The sequence below is a fragment of the Peromyscus californicus genome, unplaced genomic scaffold, assembly GCF_007827085.1.
Source record: "Peromyscus californicus insignis strain IS unplaced genomic scaffold, ASM782708v3 Scaffold_7__1_contigs__length_154581171, whole genome shotgun sequence".
NCBI lineage: Eukaryota > Metazoa > Chordata > Mammalia > Rodentia > Cricetidae > Peromyscus > Peromyscus californicus.
Window position 1 is genome coordinate 51,923,619 of NW_026294595.1, and position 6,669 is coordinate 51,930,287.

General features: G+C 42.3%; 1 protein-coding gene across 2 annotated transcripts in view; it reads right to left on the minus strand.

Annotated features, from left to right (window-relative positions):
* Lnpk (lunapark, ER junction formation factor) overlaps nucleotides 1-3,284 on the minus strand; it is a 65,027-nt gene extending 61,743 nt beyond the window's left edge. For both annotated transcript variants that reach the window (XM_052722841.1, XM_052722842.1), the window contains exon 1: nucleotides 3,152-3,284. The gene's annotated coding sequence lies outside the window, so the exon portion shown is untranslated. The remainder of the gene's footprint in view (nucleotides 1-3,151) is intronic.
* Nucleotides 3,285-6,669: the final 3,385 nt, after the last annotated feature.

Consider the following 6,669-nt stretch of genomic DNA (forward strand, 5'->3'; position numbering starts at 1 on the left):
TGAAATAAAATATAGGAAAGCACCTTGGATCTTCTCAAATAGTTGATAAGCAGAGTTGCTAAAGTGGAGAATGAGTTATAAACACAAGAGACAGTGTTTATGGCAATGTATCAGGTAGCCCAATTCCCTTATCAGATTAAATACAAGTGCCAAAATCTGCATTAGAGAGGAGTTAAATGGCTTGCTAAATTTCTAAGACTCCAGTTAGAACTTTTAGAGCAACGGCCTAAAACAGTCATTACTGTATATTACCTTTTGAATGAGTATATGAACTATACTCATAATTCATAATAAATATCTATTTTTATATCAATTATTTGTTTGGAGAATGTTTTGTGTTAAAGAAACAAACTATGGGTTAGTCTCTAGTCTCCCTGAAGCAAGAAGTTGTGCTTTTAAATTTACCCTCTGAAATGTTAGTGACAGTCATTAAATCCATGCTTTCATATTCATAAGCAAAGAGTCAATCCTTATTGATTCAGAAATTTTTTCTATCAAATTCTAGTATTAAAGAAGCTAATTTACTATAAATGATATACACATATAGTTTTTAATAGATAAGAAATACAAAAAAATTAAATATTTCTATACTTTTAAGTTCATTTTTCTATCTCACCCACTACTTCTGTCCTTTCCAACTAGACAACTTAACGCCAATTCTGATTGCCCATCATTTACTGTGAAACAATGAGCAACTAAATTACTTAAACATCCCTATTTCTCTGTTTCTGCAAAAGAGGTATAGTTAGAATCCTCTTAAATGCTGAAAGGCTTAAATAACACAGCCTACACTATTTACTCCAGTACCTGATAATACAGTAATTACTCAGAATAAATTTTCTCTTGCTGTAGTTATTGCCATTTTCTAATCCATCTCTACTTTGTTGCCAAGTAACTCTAGCATTTCCTTCTAAAGCACAAAGCACTCACTTGCCATTAACTAGACCTCAAGCAGCTTGTCTCCAAACTGTACCATTTCTTTCCAACTGATATCACAATGGGACTTAGCATGCACGACCTTAAGGACTGAGTAAATCTAAATGTGTTCTATTTTTTTAAGATTTACTTAATTGTATTTGTATGAGTGTTTTGCTCGCATGTATATGAGCACCATAAGTGTGCCTCGAGCCCAGGGAGGTCAGAAAAGGGCGCCAGATCCCCTAGCACTAGAGTTACAGATGGCTGTGGGTGCTCCAAACCTCTAAGTCATCTCTTCAGTCTCCAAAGCGTGTTTTTCCATAAGCAACAATGCCTACCAAATTACATGGTATTTTCTATTATTCACACTCAAGTTTAAGTGACAGAACTTAAAATCTTAAATGTTTTTCTCAAATTCTCAACTCATTTCAAATCACATTAAAACAATGGGATAATGATTCAAAACATGGTTGAGCTATATACTAGCTATATGATCTTGGGTAAATTACATAAACTCTCTAAGCCTTGGTTTATAAAGCAGTGAAAATACTTATATTCCATGGAATTGTATAAGTTAAATGAAATTATTTATCACTTAGCAATGTTCAGCACATAGTGTTTAATAAATTGTAGCCATTACTACTGCTATTACAAAAAAAAACCCACATGTAAAATTTAAATGAAGCACATGCCTAACATTTTATAAAAATGAGCATTTATTTCATAACTTAAAATGTTTAAAAATAAGTTTGTATCTTTACTGAAAATATTTTTCTCATTTACTGTAGCATGGAAATAAATAACAATATTCTTCAGGCACTTCTCATTATAATAAACTTGTAGGCCTTCATAGAAAATAGCAAGAGTTTTGTGTTTAACTTAAGTTCCAAACTTAAATATAAACTAGTCAATCTTCAACAGCACTTCCATGTTACTACACAATCTAGAATTCAATGTAACTTGTTCAAAATCGCTTTCAAATATCCAAACAGGCAATTCTGAAATCTCTTGTACCAGGTTTATTGCCCAAAATAAATGAAAAGAAGCACATCTCTAAAAGCACTTTAGATGTGTGAGATGACTGCCACAAATAAAGGGGGGACTTCTATATGAAATCATACCTTCATGACAGTCACCTGTCCTACCTTGCATTCTTCCAACATATAAACACAATATACGTTTATTAATAGCACTACTGTGCTGACAATAGACGTCAAGGAACTTTTTAAAAACTCTACGTTTAAATGAGCCAATCTTGTTTAAGAAAATGTATTCACAATCAACTCCGTTCCCCGAAGAAGGCACTATGGAGACTTTTGGGGACTAGGGATTAGTCCTGCTGCCAGCTTCAACATATGTCTGACACTAAATTTACGCATAATTCTTTACACTTCTGGGCAATTTTGTCAACGCTGAGACCGAGGCCACTGAGACCGAAAATAGACTCTCAGCACAACAAACCAGAAGCCAAAAAGGAAGAGCAGAACATGGAAAACTCAGTGAGTCACAGGTGTTGCTTACAACTGCACACACAAAACTTAAATTCACCAGTCCGAACTCTCCGTCCGAAAAGACATCATCAAAGGATTAAATCTACTGATGTCGTTTGGAGTTGCTTTGCCCCAGCTGTCCCTAACATCACTCATCTTCGTCCTTCCTCTCCACCCCTCAGGCCGGCCGCTGTCCTTCTAATAAATAAGGACAATGGTCGTGGAGTGGCTCCTCCAAGTCGCTCACAATCCACGCCCACACCGCGGTCTGAGCAGCATGACACTGACAGTTTTCAATTCTTCCCATCCGGCCAGCTCAAGTGGACGCGGAGGTAGGTGATCAGAGAACTCTCGGGGTGGCTATTTCAGCTAGGGAATGTGCTTTCTGGGACCTTCGGGCACTGCTCAGCACAGGTGGGGCCAGGGGTTCGAGCTTCGGACAACCACTGCGCGGAATCCCTGAGAACACAGCCGGGAGAACACCGGCCTGGGGGCAAGGCTGAGCCGGGTCTCGTGCACTCGGGCGCCGCTCGGGCCGCTGTGCCGGGCAATCCACGGGAGAAGGTGGCAACCGTGGACGGGGGCTCAGCCCCGCGCGGCGTGTCCCCAGCCGCCACCGAGCCCTAGGCCACTTGGCATGGGCGGAGGAGGCACCCGGGTCGGCGCGCCGAGGAACCCGGGAACTGCTTTCCCGCGGCCCGGAACGCCTCCGTCTACGCGGCCCTCCCCGCTCACCGTCCTACCTGAGGAAAGTGGGAACCGCCCGGCCCCGGCGTCCGCTCCGGCAGGCCCGGGTCGCCACAGCGTAGCCCGCCTCTAGAGCAGGCAGCAGCAGCAGCTACTGATAGAGAGCTGGGCCCGGCCCATGCCTTCCCATCAAACCCCGCGCTCCCGCCGCCAGCCAATGGGCGCCGCGGCCGGCGCGCGCCGCTGCCCCCGTCACGTGACCCGGCCCGCCCAGCGTTTGGTGCTTCCGAGCGATGCCTTTGGCCTGAGGATTCAGGCTGCGTATCTTCTGCGGCCCGTGTAGGCTGGCGGTCCTTAGATCACTGCAGGGCATGGCTGTTCCGATGACTCTTAGTGGTCTTTGACTCTTAGTCTTCCTTTGCCTCCTTTGCTTCTGAACAACCCCCGCCCCCTTCTCCCAGGTCTCGCCGGGGGAAAGAAACTGATCCTGAGTGTCCCAGTCCTTCTGAGCGAAAGAAGAGTGGAGGGGACAAAGAGGAGGGGCGTTGAAGGTCTAGACGAGTGTGTCTGGAAAAAGAACAGGTACCTGAGGTCCCAGATCAGCTGTCACGGATCCAGCAAGCAGCAAAAAAAGTTCACTACATAGCTCAGAAGAGACCAGTCCCAGCCAAGCCAGTGGAGACATATATATAGGCCTGGCTAGATCCTGTGAGGGCTTGAGTTGCCTGTTGCTCATGGACGTCAAAAAGGGTCCTTTGATGACTGGGCGCTTACCTCACCAGAATGAGATGAACTTCAAATGCAAAGGATGGCCTTTTCAAACCTGTGGGTAGCAACGAAGGCTGAGCTTTACACCTTTACACTCTGAACCTCAAGAACACTCTCCTAAAGCTCTAAATAACTGAGCCTGCCTAAAACCATCATGATATATTTTCCTAAGAGTTGAAAACTGCCTAAAGAATGTTAAATTTCCTAGTCAAGTATCAATAATAAACGACACTTGAATGAGGAGGAAAAAAAAAACAACTAGAGATGTGTACCCGTAACAAGAAGGGAAACTTCAACAAAGGCTTTTATGTTTTGTCCTGTGTGCAATCATTTTATGGGTTCTTGTACTTTAGTTACTAAAGAAAATGTTTCTGATTTCCAAGGTGTAACGGGTATAATATGCTATGTTTACAATGATGACGCAGGCGAAGAAGAAGAAGATGACATAGACGTAGTGTATCGAGTTGGTAAGATGATTCTCTAACTGCTAAAATCCTCCACTACAGCTCTGTAAAAAGAATTGAAGGAGAGATCTAAACTTTAGTGTGCAGTGTGAGTCGCCTCACAAGTGTGGAAGAAAATGAACACGTGTTTCACCAGGTTTGATTTGGAAATTTTACCATTTTATTTCCTAGCCTTTGCAGCTTCTAAGTATTGAAATCTTGTGCTGCTGTGCAGCTACTGCATCTTGTCTCAGGTCTTTCCTCAAGAGAACAGGAAAGAACATGTTTGACTCTTGCTAATATTTTGTCCTCTAGTTTTTCAATTAGCCATCAAGGACTGTCATAAAGGGAGTTTCAAAATAAAAACAGGACAGCAAGACAGAGAAGAGCTAGCTGGTTACAATAGAGTCTAAAAATCTAATCCTGAGAGAAAATGTCCTAAGGGAATAAAGTTAGAAAAAGTTTTAACCTAGTCAGATTTGAAGGAAAACATAAAGTCTAAATCATCCCCAAATCTTTCAAAGCAAGTATCATTTTTCAAATGAGGAAACAAAGTGGGAGGACATGGACGCTGTTAAAGATAGCACTATGCCGTTCTGTCTCCTATATGGGGAGGTAAGAGCTGCCCTGAGGATATAATTCAGTGGTAGGACACTTACCTAGTGTGTCCAAGGCCCAGGGTTCAGTCCTCGGTACCATGAAAGAAATGAAAAAGGGAGTAAAAAGGAAGAGTTTGTCAAGGGACAGGAAGGAGAGGCAGCAGAGAACTAAACATGGGATGGATTGCTAAACCACAGACTACGGAGCAAGCCCCTGGGTTAAATATAAGGAAATGTACAAGAGCTGTAGTAAAGCATCCAACAGGAGTGAGAGAAAAACTGCAAGTTAAGTGTTGTTGTGTAAACCTGTGTTCAAGGTGTTAGAACATAGCGCAGCAGCCAGGGACGATGTCAGAAAGCCAGGGAAGCGGCTGCTTTAGCAAATCCAGATCGCAAATATGACTCCCTACTAAGCCTAAACTTAACAGGATTGCATCTAAAGAAGTGAAATCCAGAGAATACTCTGAGAGAGGAAACAAACTGTTCAAGCTGGTGGAATCCTAAATGGTCTAATTCAGCCACACACACAAAAAAAAAATCAATTTCCATAAGTGTTAAGAAAATTTACAGGAGGGGCATTCATCAATCTGGTCAGAGGTGTTAGAGTAAGCTTCCTTAAGGAAGTCACACTCAAATTAGATCCGAAGAGTAAGAAACATAACTGTGGAAAAACACAAGGAATGTCATATGTAAAGGCCTTTTGTTAGAAGCAGGCATTACCAAGCCTAAGAGACTAAAAAGAGGCCATTGTGACTGGGTCATAGACTACAGGGAGACAGTGATACAGTGTGAAACTGGGCACCACACTGAAAGATCTGTTTTTCTGGCCTTGTTTTTTAAGAAACAAAAGTTAATCCTTTCCTTGAGAAAACAGCAGATTTGATGGGATCCAAACTAAATGTGAGAGCGCAGGCATGGTCAACTCTGGACCAGTGAGGGTATGCAAGTGATGAGTGCAGTTGGACACAGTGCAAGTGAAAGGAGATAAGAACAAGGAAGTGGAAATAAGTGGGGCAAATGGAACAAGCTAGAAAGTAAAATGAGAGGTCTTGGTGACAGATTCAGATCAAGATTTAAGGAACGAGAAATTAAAAATAACTGGAGATTTCTGGTGGTCCCATTAGATCACTGCTAATGCCATCATGGAGATATGAGGAACACTGGAAAAGAGCCAGGGTTAGAGGAAAATGGTGATTTTTGACTTGAACAAAGAGTTTAGGGTGTTTTTACGACTTCAAAGGGAAGTATAAACAGTTGGGTTTATGGGTCTGAAACACCAAAAAGTCTGGGCTAGACAAAAATGTGTTGCCCTTTCTGTAGCCACTTTCTTTCAAATGGAGTGTCCTTACTCTAAGTAAGAAGTTTTGTCTTACATTTAGAATAGAAAATACAAAATAGAAGTCACCATAGCAGTGTCCCAGGGTTCCCTGAGAATCACCAGGGCCTTGTTAAAAACCCCAGTTCTCAGGCTTCCCCTTAGAGATACTTATCTGTTGTGGGGCCTGAAATTTGTATTTTTAATAAGTGTCACTGTTGATCCTTTTTATAACTAAGTTTATTCAAGGCATGGTACTATGGCGCCAGAGACTAACTGCATGAGAATACCAAGGTGCTTATTAAATACAGACTCTTCTCACCGGGTGGGGAAACAAACCACTCTTCAAGGTAGGCCACGTGCCCAGCAGTCGATGGCCAACACAAAACAAACTCAGTGACATCTTTCAAGGTTCCTTGCCTCATAAATGTCCTGGCTGGGCTTTTTCC